This window comes from Apium graveolens, chromosome 1, assembly GCF_009905375.1.
Source record: "Apium graveolens cultivar Ventura chromosome 1, ASM990537v1, whole genome shotgun sequence".
In the NCBI taxonomy this organism is placed as follows: domain Eukaryota; kingdom Viridiplantae; phylum Streptophyta; class Magnoliopsida; order Apiales; family Apiaceae; genus Apium; species Apium graveolens.
In genome coordinates, this window is record NC_133647.1 from 18,882,708 (window position 1) to 18,904,853 (window position 22,146).

Here is a 22,146-nt window from a genome sequence, read left to right on the forward strand (position 1 = left end):
CTTTCTAGTGAGCCAAGGTCCATATTTCACCATGCGTTAGGTCAGCTTTCGCTTTTCTCCTAAACCATGATTATTTAGATAGACAACATTTGTCAATTATATCTATTATATAACTCTTGGATAACTTGGTGGAATAACATTTTTTCATATTTATCTAATAATTCTCGCCAAACTCTATGCCTCTAAGTTCACAATCCTATTATGGTAACTTAACTAAGTCAAACCCAATAGTCAAAAAGTATCTATATACTTCAACACATCTCCCAAGATAGATGGGAGTAGGTTGCTTTGGTGAACCCACTCCTTATCGATCTAGGGATTTAAGCATTGGACTCAATAGAAGGCATATGATCAACTTAATATTAACTTTAGGGTGTTGTTAATTTTAAAATGATCATGATTTCATCATACAGAGATCGCCAATTTTTCCTAAATAAAATACTTTAAATCAATATTCATTAATGGTTTAATTTCCGGTTAGTGAGGCAATCACAGCGGTCTCGCTTAAAACCCATAACCTTACAAGTTAAACGAACTCGCTTTTGACAAAATCGCCTCATGTCGGAAATAAAAAAGATTAGTATTTTTTATCGTGTTTCATAAAAACGAGAATCACATAATCGTTTGTTCATTTTAAAATCTTGAATCTTTATAAATTTTATCATGTTTAGAAAGAATGGCATGAATGTCTTATCCAATACATACATCCTTAATCTAATTAAGCATGCATCATTAAGCTACTCTACCCATACATTCGTCATATGACCATATATATGTAAAGGGCAATAAAGTAAATGTGGTTGGTTATAGCTTCATCCTATGTGATCTTCATCAAGCTAATGACAAAGATATAGGTCAATCTAAGGTGAAAAATAAATACAAGCTTACTATTACATGTCTTCTTTCTTGAGTCGTGTCTTCCTTGTATTGCTTCCTTGAACGGCCTCTATGTGAAATTACCCTTCCTTGATATTAAATATTAATGTCTTCATATACATTACCAGAATGAAATATAAAAAATAATATAATGAAATTACAAGAAGAACTCGAGTTATATTCGAGATTTATAATTACAAGATCATAAGATGTATTTAAAAAACCAAAGCCATTAACCTAAGGTCATAAGAAATAACCATCCACCATGCTTAATTAACACATAAGAAAATGTTAGAACACATAATCTGATCTTAGCATATCATACCCATCATGATATAATCATAAAAATAAAATATGAAAAAAATCATAAAAATTAGAATTAAATTGTGAAAACATTAAAACGCTATCTACAGGAAGTAAACAATGTCAAACATAAATCTCCATATTTCAGAGAATTTGCAAAAACCGTTCAAAAAAATCGGACACCGGACCCGGATTTCAGAGAATCTGCGATATCTGATTCAGAACCCGTATCTAACGATTCTCATAATAATAACAAACATAAATAATGTATATATCAGTATACATACATATTATATAATCATCATATGATTATACAATTCACATGAATATCATATATTCAAACCATATATATGCAACATGGAAAATCACGTACATGCTTGTATATAAAAAATGGTTAAACACATAAAGGAACTAAATACTTTCCCAAGTAAATCTGATGTCATTGCAGGGTTTCGAGAACATAAATGCAACGGAAATGATGTAAAATTAAAATAAAACCAGAATAAAATCGAAACCTACTCCATATCTACCTCTCTTCCTCTTTCTCCTTGAACGGCTAGGATTTTGTAAACCATCTATCCTTATATATAAATCATCCCTCAAAGAGTTCATAATGAGAGAAAAATGAGTTTTCTAATTATAATCTTATTATAATTAATATTAATATGAAATCCCAATTTATTATTTAATTAATTCACACTTAATTAATTAATAACTTATTTCAAAATTAGTTTAAGTATTTTTCTTATTTATTTATTTAATTAATTAAGCCATACTTAATTAATATCATAAATAAAACAAATTACTTATTTAATTTAAATTCATAATTCAAATTATTTCTCCTTCAAGCGTTCTTTGTATGTGACCCTATAGGTTAGTATTATGTTGGTAATAATTTTAATATCTCATATTAAAATTATAAACAATGAGCAGTATCTAGTAGTTTATCATTGCTACACAAGTAATAATAATTAAATCGGTGATTCGATTAAACGTTTCGTGATAATGTACAATGTAATATAATCTCTTTAACCAAATATTATAGATTAAACTAGAGGCATGTAATGTGTCATCCTCATCTTATTTTAATCCAAGTTTCTTTCATCAATAAGTAGACTATCATATCAAATCAACATTTGAGCGTGGCCACGCATTTCGTAGTCTAGCTCACACAAGAGGCCAATAATATCACTCCTAAAATAGAAGGGTTAATTCCTATCTAGATCATTCATATTTCTCATATGATTCATAATATATCCAATGTCCAATTTTATTTTTACACGGTCAAGGATAACTTTTAATGAAATTAAAGTATATTAATTCTCGTATTAAACAATAATGACTTCAGGTCTAAAGATCATTACATCATTATCACTGTGAGAATAACTTATGACAATATAAACATGTAGTATCTCACAACGGGTCAATTCAGCACCATGTATCTAATACATGTGCCTGTGCTTTGACTTTAGTATCACCATATCTATGATCAATAAGATGCGATCATCAATCAACAAACATACTAGTCTTAATGCATTATTATTGTCCCCTATAATAACACTCGACTAGGGACCTTTAGGAATATTGATACTATTCTCATAATCTCATTTCAAAGTCACGTACTTAGAGATATAGAATTGCATATCATATTCCAAGGATATTTATTAATCTAACATTTATATCGCTGTAAATTATGAACTTATAAATTATAAAAGGAATAATTGATAGAACATACATATTAATAATCCAAATATCTTACACTACGCCATAAGTGGGATACTGTAATGCAAGTGTTACAAGTAGCGTTATATTAACTAAGAGATTTTTGGTCTATTGTAACACCTCGCTTGGAGTGTTACAATAACTATAAATCTACTATTACAATGAAATGGTGGTGTTGCACAGCATGTAACACCAACCCCTCGTGTTACATTAGGTATTTTTTAATTTTTAAAATTTTTAAAGTGGAAATATTACTAGAAAACTAGTATTAAAATTATATTCAGAATTATTAACTAATCAGGATCGTAACATCAAATTATTTACAAATACGAAATTTATTTTATTGTACATAAATTTAAAAGTCACTTTTTTATTTTATTTTTTAATAAATAATAAATTATTAATTTAAATTAGAAACTAAAATAAAAGAAAAATAAAAAATACTACACCGTTTACCAGGTAAAAAATGAGCGGGATTTTCCCCAACAAAAAAAGACCCGCACATACTTACATGGACAAAACACAATTACTCAAACAATCTCTCTCACCACTCTCTCTCTCAAAATAGTCTCTCTGACTCAAACAATTAATTGAAGAACAAATTGATATATGAATCGACAATTGTATGACTCTAATTTAGAGGCTGTTACTGACTTTTCAATTCATCTGATTTTGCACGGTTTCTAGTAGGGGAGAGCATGGGCCGGTTCGGCTCGGTTTTTGGATAAAACCGGAACCGAACCATGCATCTCCGGTTTCTAAATTTGAAAACCGTAACCACAACCACAACCGCCGGCTCGGTTTCGGTTTTAAAAATCCCGGTTCGGTTGTAATCGGTTCGGTTTCGGTTACAAATCGATAAATAAAAACTAATTAATATTACATTGTAGTTTAACACAAATAACCGGAGAGTGTACTTTATGTTCCAACTAAAGGAATCAAGTTAATCTTTTACAAAACATGATATAAAAAAAGGCTCCTGACTAGCTTACACAAATCACAAAATGCCTTCTGTAAATTCATTGCAACAACCAACAGGACAAGGCAGAAGGCAGCAGACAACAAGTAGCAGACAACAACAATATAAGAAAGTAGTAGTCCTGCTGATAATCAATAAAGCAATAACACAACCTGCTTAGAAAAAGATTAAACAAAATGAGGATTTAGTGATTAAACTACAAGACAAAAAGAAAAGAAAATACTGAAGGCAATTAAAAGATACACCCTGCTAGATTGAGGGCCTATATGATCTGTAACTTTTGTTCATAGTTTGGTAATATGTAGGGAATGATTCAGAGATACAATTCTATAGCACTTCAGATGATCAGAGCTGGTTTTAAATAAAATTAAGGGTAGATTTTCGACGAATTGATTGTGCCATATGGTTAACTAAATAATGGCCTTCACCTCATTGAGATCCAGCCTGAGAAATAATGAACAAAACACATCCATTGACCATGAACTGGAGTTACAATGCAAAACGCCTGTAACTCATTACACTACTCAATTATTGAATTGAAGCATTAATCCAAAGAATTAGACTGGAGAAGGCTGATTAGATCATTATAGTTGACATAAAATCAAGTGACTCAATTATTGACAGATGCACAATAGTGATATAACAACCTCAGATAATCAAATAGAAATATGCACAACAGAGGATAATAGCAACATAAATGAACAGACTGCTACAGACTAGCATTTCCAGTAAACAAGTAGTAACGGACTAACATGTTAATTATCCAGGGACAGAGTGTAACCTTCAGTCATCAATATCCAGCTTCTCAAACATGGTTTCAACTTTAAGTTCGTCTGCAAATTAAAGGGGTCACATTAGCACATAAACAGACTTAACAATAACAATCAGACACAATAAAAATGTTTTACCATTTTCCATCTTTTCAAACTGCAGATATTCTTCCGGTTCCCCTCTAAGATCAGTAATAGTTCCAGAGGTTCTCAACCAATCTTGGCTGCAAACCAGTGATTCAGCAGTTTTCGGTGAAAGTGAACTCCGATAGCCATCAATAGTTCGTCCACCAGTGCTAAAAGCTGCCTCGGAAGCAACTGAAGTTCGTCCATTGTAACTTGTACTAACCCTAGACTAATTCGTGTGAATGTGAACTGTGAAGTAAGAAGACTGAAGAGTGAATGCGGAAGGATAAGCCCATATCCAATTAGACAGTGGGTTAAATGACAGTGGATTACTGGGTTTTATAGGCCCAAATTAATAAATATTGACCCTTATTATAAACTAGCATATATTTATTAATTTGTAATTTTTTTAAAATTCATATATATTATATATATTATTTATTTAATTATTTATTTAAATAATCGGTTCGGTTCGGTTTTTTTCGGTTCGGTTTTAATCAATAACCGGAACCAAACCCATGAAGTCGGTTCGGTTTTTAATTTTTCGGTTTCGGTTTCGGCTCGATTTTTTTCCGCTCGGTTTTTATCGGTTTTTACCGGTTTCGGCTCGGTTTCGGTTTTTTTTCGGTCTTTTGCTCAGCCCTAGTTTCTAGGGCTTCAAATTGGGGATTTAGTTTTTTTTTTTGGTACAGATTTGCTCTCATTTAAATATATACATATTTTCTCTGCTTAATTTAGATGTACACTGTAAAATTTCAGGCGATTAGGGCTTTATAATTGGATTTTAGGGCTTATAATTGATATTCGATTGGGTGTTCAAGCTTCATTTTTTATTTATATATAATGTTAATTTGACTGTGATGATTTTACGTATTTTTCGATAAATGATAATTATTGATTATCCCCTTTGAATTAGCTCTACAAGATGTTGTATGGTACTTTTTAGCCTAAAATACCGATTTTGTGATTTCATTTATTTGTTACCTTCATTTGTTGTTATTTTACGCAAAGATAGAGTATTGTGACATTTTGCAAAATATTTAGTTTGAAAATTATGATGTTTTTATTGCCAATATAACAGTTGTGATGGAAAATAACTCAGTTTTATGTTTATTAAGTAATGTCGCAGAACAACTCAGATGGATATAATTTGTTTAACAAAGGTTTGGAATACATACACTAGGTATTTTTTTTGTATTCTGTAATGTAAGGAATATGTGAGTATAAGGGATGGTAGATTTTGGTTGTGATATTATTATGTATATTCTTTAATTGAGACGACTATGGAACTCTGCTACCTTCACAGTGGAGATGCTTTTATTTTGGTAGCTACTAGATAGTAATATTTGATGTTTGTATATTTTTTTACCAGGTGATGCAAAGTAAATTTGATCACCAGTATTGATCAGTCTTATGAACTGGACTCGATAAGCCTTATTCTCATTTTGATTTGAATATCATGTTGATCGATATCTTAATTCATGTGTTTTAAATGATCGTGTTGAACTTGATATAATAGAATCAACATGTATATTTGAATTTGAGTGGACTCAATTTTTACGAATGGAGGCATAGAGCGTCCAGGGATCGGCACCATAGTCACTTGCATAGTTCCATGTAACAACATCAGAGCCAAGTAACCTTGTGATGTTTGCTAGTAACATGTGCAACCAGGTAACGAATTTTTAAGTACCAAAAGTATCTCGAATCAATTAATATGTTGTTAATAAATTATGTGTATGTGGGTATGTGATAGAATTTCGTTACATCTTTGACATCTACTTGTTACTCACTTGTATAGGCAAACAGCAACAGAGCAGCTTGCTATACAAAACTAGGGGCATTACCTCAGGGATTGAAGGATGCAGAGAAGTGTATTGAGCTTGATCCCACATTCTCCAAGGGATATACCAGAAAAAATGCTGCCCAATTTCTCATGAAAAATACGACAAATCTTTGGAAACTTTCAAGAACCAAGATGTGCTGGATGGTGTTAAGAGGTACACTATCTTGACGTCTTGAATGAAGACACTGTTTATTATGTAGCCTTTCACTGATTGCTTTTAAATTGTAAATTAATCTTGAAAGAAAGTTGAATTAGGATAGAAATCTATAAATAACTAATTTTAACTAGTAAATTAAGCTTGAAAACAAATAAGAAAGCAACAAGTTTCATTGTCGCTTTTTGTAAGATTTCTTAGTAGTATACTATGGATTGCTACTATGCTGAAGAATGAGTGATTCTCTGTTCGGAGATTCTGCTTCAAATTGATTATATGTAGTTCTTTAGCTTTTTTGACAGAACAATAATGTTATCATTATTTCAACTCCTAATCAATCATTAATTTATGCCTAGCTTATTCAGATATTAGAAAAGAAGAAATTTTAAATCGGCTAATTGATTCTGCTTGTGGTTAATTGTGTTGTACACACTGTATCCTACAGTCAAGTCAGAGTAAGGGGTCAAGAGTTACAGGCATGTCTTTGTTGAACAAATTATGTGATGATTAATGAAATAAATGTCAATCCCAAATTTATGGCAATTGCCTAAAAACCTTTTTTTGGACACAAGTCTCAAGTCAATCGTTTTGGGAGAAAATGGTACTCTTTTCTGATAATAATTTTGCTCTTTGTTATTTCCCTTCAGTATATTCAAGTGATTTATAGGATATACCAGTATAAATTACTGCAGCCATGTTAGCTTTCGTCCAAAAATTAAGCAGGTTCTTTATGCATTGATCATATACGTTCTTATTTATGCACGAGTCTTTAATATACAATATTAAGCAGGATCCCACCGCTAATTGTTTCTTGTTTGGAATTGCAGTGCATATGACGTCTAAGTTTGCACTTTCTAGTGATTTTTTAACTGTAAGCTTGAGCCATGCACCAACTATGATATATAATAATTTGTACCTTTTCGATATTTTCTTGAGCATATTATTAATATTTAGCTAGCTACTATTCTAGAAAACATTAATATAAACAATTAGTACTCCTGGTTAGTTGGGTTTGGAGTTGACTTTTTACCAGGTATCCCTCCCTCTTTCCACATTTTCTGTTGTTTTTCTCTCTCACTCTCTACTATTTGCTTCATTTTAATTCTTTGTTTGAATTATACTACTTCAACTCAAATCTCACTGTTGTCACTCGGAATTCTCACATAGTTATGCAGCAATCCATGCATGATACACTTGGGAAGGGTAATGTAGCCCGTGGATCAGAGTTAGCCCCGTCTGTTCTTTGCTTACCCAACATTCCATTTTGATCTTTAATTCTCAATGTCAAAAACACACAGAAGGGTAATGTTATAAATGCATTCAAGTTTAGATTTTTTATTTCTTGTGGTGTTTAGATTTAAATTATTTTTCTAATTTTATATTATTATATGTAATTTTTGTATAACATAGATAAATAATAATGGATTTAAGATATTTGTAAGACTTGTATTTGAATTTATATAATACAATAAATTTTAGTGTAGGTGAAGGTTAGAAATATATCTAAATAGCGAGATAATCATCTTTTATAAATATTAAACTATTTATTTTGAAATCATCTTATTTTACTCTTCTATTTTATATGATTATAATTTTTTTATTAATTTATAATTGTTAGTTTTATTATAATTTTAGTATTAGTTTATAATTATTAATTTTATATATGAGATTGTATATGTTTGCTTTAGTAATTTATTACATTTATTTTTTAAATATTGGAGCTCATAGTATATATCTAGTTAATTATTTCTCACAAATATTTAGATTTTTTCATCTTTTTAAATATCCTCTGATATACAATTAAATTTTATATATGAAATATTAATTTGTACATACAGTACTGTGTAGTAAAAAAAAATTCTTGAAACATTTGAGATTTTATAATTTAATCCTTGGACTTGTAACTTCTGGGTACGCCCCTGATTGTTAGTTTATATTATTTGTAGTGAATCATGCATATGTGAATTAGGATCATATATAATGTTTTAGATTTTGTATGCCACTTTGGAGTTGATATTATATGGGCTATGGAGTTTGATAAATCTTGTAACCATCTGGCTACTGTGACCGTGGTGGTAAAGTGGTCTTATTTGAAAAGACAGACACAAAAGATGTCAGAATTTTGTTTAGAAATTGGCTTATGTATCTCCTTGCTATTTCTTTTTAGATCTTTACTAGAAACTGCAATAATTGTGATTGTTTCTCCTAAATATTTCTTTAGATATTTACTTATGTTTTAAACTAAAATGAATGCATTATTATAGTTGTCTAGGTTATTGTTAAGGTGTTACTATCACTTCATTTCAGAATTTTAAAAATGTATGGTGAACATTCATAAAGTATTGCTTATCTTAGGTACTAAAATGTGCATTCTTTATTTTTTTCATTTCATGTTTAATATTTTCCCTTAGGCTTCGTAGCCATACTATGGATTTGTTTTATTTTAGACTATACTCAGCTCGATATTTGCTTGATGTATGTATGCCTGAAAGACGTGGGGTTTGGTCATCTGGAGCCAGGGAAATCTTACCAATTCCCCGAAGGGTATGATTATGATAGTGATTAGGTAACAATGTTTGTGATTGATTTGTGGACCTAACAAATTTGATTGTACTAACTCTTGAAATGTTTGGTAGAATGGTAGAAGAGGTAGAAGCAACCAGATATTAAAGTTGGTCTAAAAACTAAATAAACAGCAACCAATCAGTAGCCACAGTGGTACCAGGCACATTAATAGTTTTTAGTTTGTAGCTTAAATTAGTTTGTATTTGAACATTTGAAAAGTCAAAATGCTTTTCAATAATTTTTAGTTTGCAGATTAAATTAGTTTGTATTTAAATGTAAAGGATTACAAATTCCTCCCATTTTTCTTTGTCCAGGATGCCAAATAATTGTGAATTTTGGGACTGTATAAAAGAATGCCCAGAAATGAACTAGCTGGGGTCATCTATACTTTGAAGAGGAGGAACAATACCAAGGGGGTAATACAACGGAGAGTGGTAGCGGTTAAAGGATAACATGTAGTTCAATATTTTGGTTAAGTTGGTATAATTGAGATTGTAGCAAATTTATATTTTTGTCTTGCATTTGCCTATTCTAAATTTATATTTATACAGTGTTATAATTCTAAAACAAATGTAATGTAACTTTTACATTTATCTATTTTAATGTGATATATGTTTATTTATATATAGTGTCACATTACAAATGTTAGCGATATGGCCCCATCCCCCATCAGTGGGTTCCACTTATGCAATCTTGATCAAGCTATTGTATCACTCATTTTATGTTACATTTGAGTCAGTTAGTGTCACAGTAGGTGCCTATTGTAACGTTTTCCTCTATGTTACAATAGATTAGTAAAGTGTTACAATAGGGTGTGTATTATAATGCTCGTATATGTAACGCTTCCTGGTGTTATAATAGACCTATTGTAACGCTTTTGGGGCCTATTGTAACACCATTTAGGCATTACAATAGTCCACTTATGGCGTAGTGTTAAATCAAAACATCACAGTGTTGTCTTCAGGGCAAAAACACTAATAGAAAGAAGTAAATTATTTGGCACACACACAAAGAGCACATCTCTTGAAACTCCCTCATCTATTTAGGGGGATTTGCCAAATATCACTCCTGAGCTAACCACTCTCATTTCTCAAACTTCTTCTACTTTAAATGAAGGACTTGAATCATCTTCTCAAGTCGTTCCAAAATAAAGTGACATATTTCTTGAAATTATGATCATAACTCATACCCAATCTTTGGATGGTGAGAGGCTACATGCTGAGGTAGCCCTTGATGACACAATCACAAACACAGGGGTTTCATTAGTTTTACTGAAGACCCTGTACAAGTTTCTAATGCACCTTCATGTACACAATAATCTTCGCAGACTGATAGGTCTGAGGTTAGTACTCTTGAGGCAGGGCTACTGAAATTCTCTCTCAATTCAATTAGAGGTTTCTCATGAAGAAACAACTCCCCTCAAAACCCTAGATGAAATTTCTTTAACAATTGAAGCTAGAAGTTCAATTGCCAACGATCCAGCTATTGGGGAGGCAAGTTGTTAGGCCATTAATCAATTGTAGAGAGAGGGCTGAATATAGTTAATACAATCAATTCGACAAAGCTTTAACAAAATTAATAGTTTTTATATTAACGGAAAAAAACTTATTCCATTTGTATTCTCTCGAAAAGATGAAAAATATCCTTGAGGGCTGCTAGGCAATGCGAAAGATATAACAGTGTCGCAATACTTATATCATGAACCTAATATGTGCTTTATATAGAGCACAACTACACAATATATAAGGAATCCTATTTTATCAATAACAAGGAAACCTATATAATTATTTCTGAGATAAAGTCCTTCACCGCCTTGAGTTCGTGTTTCCTTTTTCTTCTCGAAGATCAACTGATGTGACAAATACTGATTTCATCATTCATTAACATCATCATCCGTCAATATCATCATTCGTCGATTATCAACATCCGTCAATATCAATATTTGTCAATGTCATCAACATTCATTTTTGTATAAGTTCTGATATGAACTTCTAATAGTCTCAATTTTATATCATCAAACGCTCCTAACAATCTCCCCCAACTTGTTCATTATGGACATAAGGACAAGTCCCAATTGATGATGTCAAAACCATCTAAATACAGGAATCAAGTATGCATATTCAATCTTTCTTCCGTGAATATCAGACTTTACTCTTCATCCTGAGCTGCTTCTTTAACTTGAGCAACGTTAGAGGATAATTCTAGTTCATAAGCTTAGAATGCTTCAGTAATCTTCATTCTTCTTCTTCTTCTTTTCAACAACTTTGGCTTTAGACTTTGAAATCTTTGACTTCTCTCCTATCTTCTTTTTTTCCTTTAAGCTCCATGTCCGCAGTTATAGTAACTTATGATCTGAGATCTTCTTCTTGACTGATTTCCCTTATAACTACACCTCTGGTTGGTCTGTTAAAAGGATCATATTCATAAAGTTCTTGAAAAATTACAGCAGTATTAGTGTGTGCTGTCTCCATAGAATTCTTGAAGTCTTACTCCAATTGCCTTAGCTATTCAAGATCAACTCTAGGATTTTCTTTTGTAAATATTCTTCTACTCACCTTAGAGTCAAATAATTGAATCTTTAGATCCTTGTAGAACAAAGTTGTCTTTCTTCCTTTAACTTTCAGAGTTTGAAGAAATTGACTTGTTTTAGCACCAGCTTCTCTCTCCAGAATACCTTGGGCTTCATCAGCGATAGTTGTGACTTATAATGAATTTTTCATTTTTGTAGTCACGGTCAAATCTTCTACTCTTCTACTCTTCTTTCATTCCTCTTACTTTCTCCTCATTATCTAGACTGAATTCAAGTGATTACTTTTGATGAACCACTAACTCCAACTAGCTTTTCATCTCATCTCCTTTTACTATTTTATTCCTAAACTCTGATTTGGAAGAAACATTATTAATCTTTTTATTCTTCTTGCAAGGTTAGCAAGATGATTAGTGCAACCACAGTTTGAGCAGGTCTTTCGAGGTGCATTAGATGGGGTTACATAGTTTCCATTCACTACTATAAAATGTGCATTAAACATCGCTATTTAGACATCGGTTTGTAATGACAACGATGTTAAAAGGGCTCTTTTACACCGCCTGTACAAGAACTGGTGTCTTTTACTGAAGTATGCATCAGTTTATCCTTTAACCAATGTATTAGGTCTGTGTTAAAAAAGGAACATCACTGTTCCTCTTTCGTTTCCCCCTTAACCAAAATTTAACATTTTCAGTCCCTCTTAAAATTTTCCTCCCATGCCTTAAGAAAATTTTCAACTATCCCTCCTATTTTTCAACTTTACACACACATAACATTAAAACATTAAAATTTAAACAAAATTTAAACCAACACATAAAATATCAAGAAAATGTAACTTAAAACAAAACTCCCCCTACAGCTGAAGAACATCTCTCTCCCCCACTCTTTCATCGACACTCAACAATTAGTCTCGGTTCTCGATGATGAAAAAATTTAAGCTCTCTCATGTGCTCATCCTGCTCAAGATTTCTCGAATGTGCTCGTTCAATTTAATAGCTGCTTAGACTTGTCTATTGTGCTTCAAATATGAGGTCAATGGTTGAGAAGGTGTTCAATTAACTACTCAGAACCACAAGTCGGAGGTTGCAGAGGTCAACGCTACAATTGGGTAAGCTTTATAAATACTTTAAACACCTTTTTCAAATAGGGGTTTCAATTTGAACCCTAGTTTTTTAAGTTGAGGCTTTGATTTTTATATAGTTTGATTTTTATATAGAGGTTTTGTTTATTTTTTGTATTTATGTATGATAAAATGTATTTTGGGTTTTCTGAATTTGTGATGAATTTTTCCTAATTTATAGTGAATTAAGTTTACATATGAAAGTCGAGCCAGTGGATGCTCACGACTCTTATTATTGAGGGATTATTGTTGTAGTCACGGGGTCTTTCAGTGGAACTGATGATGTGAAATGGAAGTTTACTCAAACTTTCTTTTTTAGCTCCACAAGAGAATGGTTATTTCTTGTATATATTATAATCTCTGGCTAGCTGAATTTTTTTATGTCATTGTGGCAAAAATGTGAACTTGTGTTTATTCTACTAATGTTATTATGCGAAACATGTCTGATATGCCACCAATTGTGACTGTATATGATTATTCTTTACATGTTAGGTTTATGTTTGAAATTTATAAGAATCTGCTTGATTTCAAAAATTAGGTATCATATGTACATGTATGTTAGAATCCAGAAATGAACTTCCTATTGTTGAGTTGACATTTTGCGCATATTGAAGGAGAACTTGTTTTGGTTGTTTGCGTGGAGTGGGGTTGTGGAAAGACTACACTGGTTAGATTTCTTGGTATAGAAATATTTCTGTTGTATATCAGATGAACAATCATTTCTATTATGTTAATTGAATATCCAGCTGATCATTGATCAATATCAGGTTTCTATGGAGTGTTTCTGTGGCTGCTTAAACATATGGGATACGGTTTTTTGATCAAGAACAGAGGGATAACGTTGATAACATGATGAGTTGCTTACAATTCAAAAGATGTTTTGCAATGTTTGACTGTAAATATGGTCTGGGTAATGCTCCTACTTCAACCCTCATTTTTTATCACCAAAAAAGAGTGCAGTAGTATCCACCAATGTATAATACTGTTAGGGTGCAGCATATATTAACAGTATAAGAAGTAGTTTTCAGAATTTGGATCAGTTTGGAAGGGAAGTAATTAATAAAACAATAATTAATTACTCACCTAAAACATTTACTCGTCTTTGATAAACATTTTTCCCTGGACAAGTAACAATAGTTGTCCTAGTGTGAAAGGCAGTATGTTCGTGTAAACTGTGAATTTGTAAAAAAACATGTAAATTGCATGCTCATTGAGATTGTGCTTATTATCGTGTCTAGGTGTATAATACCACCTCAAGTATGTAATCCTAACTTGAAAATGGGAACCTATTCGCCTAAAGTTATGGGAAGTTTTCATTTCAATATTTCTCCCTCTTTTTTCACTTTGAATCTGCTACTTATTTGTTTATCCTGCATTCATACTATTACTACTACGTATTCTAAAATAATGTATGCGCCCCTTAAAGGTACTGCCATATATGTGTGTAGCTGATGTTGCTCTTGAATCATATTATAGTTCGATAAATTGGAAACCTAATGTTTGGTTTGCAAGTCTAGCATGCAATATAGTGAACTGTGGAGAAGGAACATGCAAAGCTTCAAACTCAACAATACTTGGGATTGGATGTGATTATAAGCCTGGTTGGAAACAGATCCCTCTTGCTTCTTTTGCCTTTCCTTCTTGTGTTCTCCCTAATTGTAAGCCTCCCACTACAAAGATTATTTCCATGAGCATCTCTACTAGAACTTCTTTTTAACTCAAAAGTAAACACAAGTACTGTATGTTTAACTTAATTTAGCAAGTCATTCATATTATGCTCTAGCATTTGACCCCCTGTTTCGTTAGTATTACTATTAAAAGAAACCAAAGTGAAAGAATAAAAATCATACTACTAACTAAATTAAAGGCCTGTTACAATTTAAAATTTAGTTAGCCAAAGCCTCAGTACAAACTTTGTCACCATACATGTTTATTTTGTGGATTTCCTTGAACATACAACAAGATTCTAAAATGAACACCGGATGATTGTATTTAAATTGATAATCACATGGTTAGGTTTTCTGTTTTAAACTACTGTTTATGACACAAGACTGCGGATTCAAGTTCCCCACTATAGTTTGAAGGATTCAAACGTGATACTAATATTTCGATAAACTACTTATAAAACTGCAGGAATAGTTGATTTTCATTGCGGAAGCATATCTCCACCACCACCGGGATCACTTCCTCTGCTCCCAACTATTAATGCTCCAAGCCATAAATAATCAAAATTTAAGTTTTGCTTAAGTTAAATTTGTAAAAAAGTAACTACAATACAAGAAATGATGATTTATTACTTTCCAGCTTGTAATCTTGTGTGGTGTGGTAGTGGAGATTGTGTCATGAATGGAAATAGCCACAACTACCAATGCAACCAAGGGTCTTCCAAATATTCGGGTGTATCTTCCTTTGCTTGTTTTGAACCATGTAATTTACTTATTTTTTTGAAACTTTGTGGACCTGTGATATTGTGATGATATAGTATAACACATCGTATAAAATTTTAATATATAAAATTAAGTGAGCCTCAGTCACGTGCAGTTTCTTTCTTGAGGTTTTAGTGACTTATGTTTGATTTTGTAGAAGTTTTACAAGGAATGAATTTTGCAGGTTTATAAGTTTCTTGGAGTAATAGAAGTTATTTCGAATATTTTTCTTGAAGAATTGATCGCACAAAAGAACTCCATATTGCAAGAGGCATAATTATTAACGTTGAATGGATTAGTATCAGGCAGGGGTAACTCTTGAGAGGCTCGAATTGCACTGGATGTCTACATGTTTGAGTTGGTTCTGAGTTTTGTACGGATAAATGTTTCATAGAATATTTAGTTTTGACTTTGTTTGTACTTTAACATCAGTTATGAACTGATGTCTGGTAACAACTTTAACATCAATTCCAAATAGAAACCCGATTTTTATTCTCTATTTCTCAATAAAAACTACATTACAACCTTCTCTATACAGCTTTAATATAATCTAATTATCAACTTTAACATTTAATGTACAAGATAAAAATCAGCATTAACATCAATTTTAAACATTAAACTGATGTCAAAGTTAACTTTTACATCGTCTGTAAATGAAAATCGATGTTAGAGGTTTTATTAGACATTGGTTCCTTAACTAGATTTGATGTGTTTGGGACAAGTAACATCAGTTTTCAGAGGTTGTATATCTCAACTGATGTCTATTGACTATACATTATCCTCTACTGATTGTATTGATTGCACCAAGATATACCAATAATTAAATCTAAAACATATTCGAGAACAAATATCTACCAAAAATAAAAACAAGACCAAATCGAAGCCGTAAAATTCTTTTTATCATTACTAAACCTCCACAAACCAACAAACTCCTTAAATCATCAAATATATAGACTATCTACTTACATTATCTTATTTAGTTTTGGCTTTGATACCAATTTTTAGGCCTTTAATCAACTGTAGAGGGGGGTGAATAAAGTTAATACAATTAATTCAATAAAGCTTAAATAGAATTAATAGTTTTTATATATATACTGATAAAAACTTATTACAATCGTACTCTCTCGAAAGGATAAACAAGTATCCTTTGAGAGTTGCTAGGTTATGCGAAAGATATAACAATGTTGCAATGCTTATAGCATGAACCTAATTTATGCTTTATATAGAACATAGTTAGAAAATGTATAAGGAATCATATTCTATCAATAATAAGGAAACCTATACAATTGCTTATGAGATAAAGTCCTTCACCGCCTTGAGTTTCTGTTTCCTTTTCCTTCTCGAAGATCAACTGATGTGATAAATACTGATTTCATCATCCGGAGACATCATCATCCGTCGATATCATCATCCGTCGATATCATCATCCATCGATTATCACCATCCGTTGATGTCCTTATCCGTCGATATCAAAATCCGTCGATGTCATCAACATCCATTGATGTATAAGTTCTGATATAAACTTCTAATTATTTCTGTTTGATATCATCAATTGCTCTTAACACAAGTACTTTAGCACATTCAAGTGCCAATTTCTTTCAAGAGGAACAAGGGTTTGGGGCCATAGTATATAACAGTAACCTGGTCAACTCCCCTTCAATTCCAATAGAGGTCCACTCATCAACTGAACAACAAACTTTCAAAACCACACTTTCTACTGTGAGTCAAACTGTGACTTCCGTCACAAGTACCACCCTACCATCCTCCTAAACTCAAATCTCACTAGACACCAACCAACCCACTACATCAACATAACCGTCACACCTCATTTCTCAATACCTACAAGATGCTCAAGCTCAACCAATAACCATCAATGACCTACTTGTACACCATCTTGCAGGCCTTGCCAATATAACCCAACATCTACTCACAACTGATATGTCTAATCAAAACTATAAGAAAATCTTGCTGACCTAAAAATAAGATGATGAAGATCAGCAGGAAAAAATTGCAGATATAGCTGAGCAGGATGGAAATGTAGATGCCTGGTTGTCCAAAGACTTCAGCATAAATATAGATGAGGCCTTGGTAAGATTCATGGAAGAATATGTCATTGTTTTGGGTAGTAATGCCAAGGATCTCACTCCACAAGAGGTGTATGATGCCATCACAGAGGTGTACAAAGCACATCTGAAAGCCTTCCACTTTATTAGAAAAGCCTTGACAAAACTCTGAATGGTCATCAAGAAAAGGTTAAAAAGCGGATGAGTGACAGAATTGATCAGCTGGTGCCATCTCAAATTGAAATCAAGAACAGATTCAACAAATTTGCTGAGACGATGTCCACATTCACCTTGACTGATGTTAAAACATCATCAAAAATCTCAAAAGCTCATTTTTGGCCTTGCATGAAGTTGTTCAACCCCAAATTTCCAGATAAAATGACACAAAGGTAAAGTTGGAACAACTCCACAAGGCCAACTATGAACCTTAAGCTTTGATGATGGAGGAAATTAAAAATATGGTGCCACAACGTTGTGTGCTACCAAGCCTAAGGGATAGATGATGCCCAAGCCAAATCAAGGCAAAGTGAAGATGTTATTGGATTTAAAAGACTCAACATGGCAGCTGAAGGCCCTTGCCTAGAAAAGAAGTTTATAAAATTTCTTGAAGCCTTGATAGTCTCCCTCAATTTCAATCACTTTACATACAAGAAGGTTATGGACAAGAACATAAACTTCATGAGAGTCATGCTAGTGACCAGAAAAAACTTCAAATAAAAGAGAGTGGTTGTGAATGTAAATGGTTCTAGTGTTGACAGGTTGATGCAGGTCTCCCTACCTTTTCTGCACTCAAGACGGGGATCTAAACTAGATATATTCATTAACAAAGTTAAGGTGAGAGTCCAGAGGACCCTCGTTTGCTTCATGAGCTTAGAAATGGTCAAATAGGTGATTTCCCTGAAGCCTACCTATAATTAAGCAAATGAGTGACCTACATTTATCCCAATACTAGAAGATGTAAACATTTTCAACTGCCTAAACACTGTGTCATAGGAAACAAGAAGCTGGCGATGACTGTAGAAATTGATTTGAAGACTAAGAAGAATAAGACTTATGAAGATGGAGAGATAATCAAGGTCTTTGATAGATATCTGAAGAATATAGACACTATGCTACTAAAGACAAAAATAAATTAAAAAGATCATGACTTAGATGATGATGTAAAGAAAAAGGTGAGTACAAACCTTTTGGCTCAAATCTAAGTCAATCAAACAGTTGTGGGAGTAATAAGGATGATAAGTCTAGAAAATGAGACAAGAAGAAGGGAAATGATGACAGTAAGAAGATTAAGAACGATGGAGAAGATGGAAGAGATTAAAGAAAACACCTTTAACCCAAACATCCAAAACTTTGCCAATCCAAACTCAAACACCTAGCTAAACATTATCTCAAAATATCCAAACCTCAAAGCCCAAGTACATGTATAAACCTGCTATAAATTCTCTACTGAAAATTCCTATCAAAGAAAAACAAAGTTTCTTAAAACACTCTCTAAACCACCTTCATTTAAATCTCCAATCAAAACTCATTTTAAGTCTGCAGAGAGAAAACCAAAAATGGTTCAAGTTAAAGCTGGTGCACTTCGGGACTGTTTGAATCAAAATGACTTTCTACCTATCTTACAAAATATATCAGATAATGACTACCATAAATAGCTAGCTGATGATATAGACAAAGTTTGTGTTGTACCTTGGGAGAAGTCAGAATCTACTTGATGGATTGCACCTTCAATTTGTTGAATAAATAAGTTATTAAGAACTACTCAACTGCAAAACTTGAGAGGGTGATTAGTTTGATGAATGCAAGGGATTCTTTTAAAAGAACGAGAAATGCAGAGTTAGCTGAGAGGGTGAGAGAGAGAAATGAAAGACATTAAAGGGAAAAAGCTGAGAAAGATAAAAACAAGCGGAAATATGTACAAGAAATTGAAATGTTTGAGCAAAGGTCTAATAAATTGAAAGTTAAGGGGTTGTAGGGTGTCTCCAAATGGTGTGTTTCTATACATCAAGACTCACAAGATATCAAGGTAAAGAATAAATCATCTTGACAGTTACTCTGTAAGTGAATGGCTCAAGCTGGTGAAAGCTCTAAGATGAACTAAAATTATTGAAGAACTTGAGTGCCTAGTTAGACCCAAAGATCTAATTAGAGAACAAGCAGGTTATGAGAAATTCAGATGATCACGTAATTCAATTTTGTATGTAACTGCAAGAATATATAAAAGTTGTACTTTCTAAATTTGTCAATATTATTTTCCTTAATTTTAGATTGAGGTGAGTCTTGTTATCGGCATGAATTTGTGGCAAGTTGTAACGCCCATAAATCCAGGATAAGAAGATTTAGTTGTTATGATGGAACCTTAATCCAAAATAACCTGTTTAATCAATAAAAAAATGCCAGCAGTTGAAATATAACACCTGTGACCCCAAACTATACCAAGATCTTTTCAGGTTACATTTTTAGAAACAAGATATCCAAATTCCACAGAAAAAAAATCCTTTCTTTTAAAACTCTTTTCAAAAAATTTCAAACTCTGTACTAAACTCACTGGTATAACTTGAAAAAGAAGTATACTAGGCCCATATACACGATAACACAACTATAATATATATACAAAAAGCTTTATACAATAGAAATTACACTAGTCCGCAAAGCCAGGACCGACCACCTTCCACAAGCTTTCTCCATTTCTTTTTTTGAATTTCTCGGCTAAAGAGCGCTAGTTATTCCGCGCTGGAAGGTTAAATTTAAAAACTGGAAAGAATGATTGAAAGAAATGCTCAGCAATTTCAGTATAACATATATGGTCTTTTGATATGAAAACCAACATCGGCAATGGAGCAGAATATTAAAAAACTTAATTGTTGACTCACAAAATTTAGTTAAGTAATCCCCAAATTGATTCCTTAAATTTATTCAAAACTCTTTTGATGTTTTTGAGTGAAAATATTTCAGCAATACTTTGAATCTCGAGATGTATAAAACTCATAAAATAGAGTTTATAGAAATATCATAAATAACAATATGAAACAGTGATTATGAACTGAATCATAAACTTTATTCAAAACCCTACTCTTGATATTAATACTCATTTTGATGTCAATGTCAAATTAGATATTAATACTAACTTTGATGCTCACAATACCCCATAGTGAAGTTAACATCAATCATACATATTAATACCACTTTGTTAAGTATCAGCATCAACTTTTGATGTAAACCATGCAATGAAAATTTATAATAAATCATCTATTTATGATTATCAATCACATGATACGTACAAAAATAAAAGTTATCACAAGGTATCATAAGCTATAATAAACTTAATGATTAAATGATAAGTTTTTAGATTTGAATCACTATATCCGACGGATGTACTATCATATGCTGATCAGCCACTGTAATAGTACTAGATCATGATTCATAGAAATATGTCCCGTAACATGAGTACTCAAATAAAAGTAACATATCGGCCAACACCAGTATGTATTCAAATAAAAAGGCAACATATCGACCTGCGACAAAAGTTGTATTATATATTCCATATAATACATAGCCCTCTGCTGGACCGTCCGTCCCAGTCACTTACGCATTCATCCAATCAAATTATTTTACAAAAAGAAGCCGCATCAATCGACATCCTTATTCAAATAACTCTCCATATCACATGATTCAGAGTAATCGTATAAACTGATGGCGAGATAACTAGAATGATTAGTTATTCATTAAATATATATTCAAAATCCAGTATCTAGAGTATATTTGCATAGAATAGTTGTTCACTATCTATCTGGAAAATAATTATATTCTAGAAGAACAAATGATGGAATAACATGACTTCAATAATACCAATGATTATATGCATGCAATGTCTCACAAAAGCTTTATAATCAAGATCTATAAACATATAACTATTCTGCAAGTATAATAGTGTATGAAAACTTGCATACTCGTAACTAAACAGTTTGATAGGTAAAACATTGAACTATCATAAAATTAGAATAGTATAGAGAAACTTACCTTTGGTTTTTAGCAGTTAGGCACACTGGCAATAACACAATCCCTCATTCTAACATCTCATGACATCACCATCTTTTATTCTAACAATTCACTAATATGCTGCTCCAGCGATTGCTAGAAGCCTAATATGCATTATTATTCAACACATATACAATCAGATACAATCGGATACAAGACTCTTGACCCACATACGCACGTAGACATGTTTCAGTCATATGTTCAATGGCAATTTATTTATATCACAAACTCATTCATATCCAATAAATGGATAAGAAATCTACCGAAAATTCGTCAACATTTCCTCTATTTGTCAGACTATCCACTTGTTTCCAATCTCAATCAACAATCAAATATATAGTAAAAATCTTCCTTCTGTTGCAGTAAACATAAAAGAAAATCTGCTTTGACTTGTTGTAAACACATAGTTCATGTATCACATAATTCATATAATACATGACTTGATTCTTCAAAACATTTGACTAGGTATGTTTAAAACAAAAATCGAGTCGAAATATGAGTTTTTCGATAAATACGCGACTATGAACCGACTTGCAAAATAAGTGACCTTTCAAAGGAAAAGAATTTGTGTTTCGAAAGTATTTTTAATAGAACCATAATATTTTTCTGAGTCTAGACACGTTCGTTTCAT

At 32.1% G+C, this 22,146-nt stretch overlaps 2 long non-coding RNA genes across 3 annotated transcripts; one reads left to right on the forward strand and one right to left on the reverse strand.

The window, feature by feature from the left end:
• Positions 1-3,766: 3,766 nt before the first annotated feature.
• On the reverse strand, positions 3,767-4,976 carry LOC141719501 (uncharacterized). Of its 2 annotated transcripts, none has more exons than XR_012574119.1 (3): positions 4,789-4,976; positions 4,662-4,713; positions 3,767-4,032 (listed from the first exon to the last, which is right to left on the reverse strand). It is a non-coding gene; the product is annotated as an uncharacterized LOC141719501 (long non-coding RNA). The 2 variants fall into 2 exon arrangements; XR_012574120.1 differs by having other exon boundaries at positions 4,633-4,713.
• Positions 4,977-5,442: 466 nt separating this feature from the next.
• On the forward strand, positions 5,443-9,963 carry LOC141719507 (uncharacterized). The gene is made up of 3 exons (XR_012574121.1): positions 5,443-6,450; positions 6,578-6,776; positions 9,656-9,963. It is a non-coding gene; the product is annotated as an uncharacterized LOC141719507 (long non-coding RNA).
• The last annotated feature ends 12,183 nt before the right edge of the window (positions 9,964-22,146 follow it).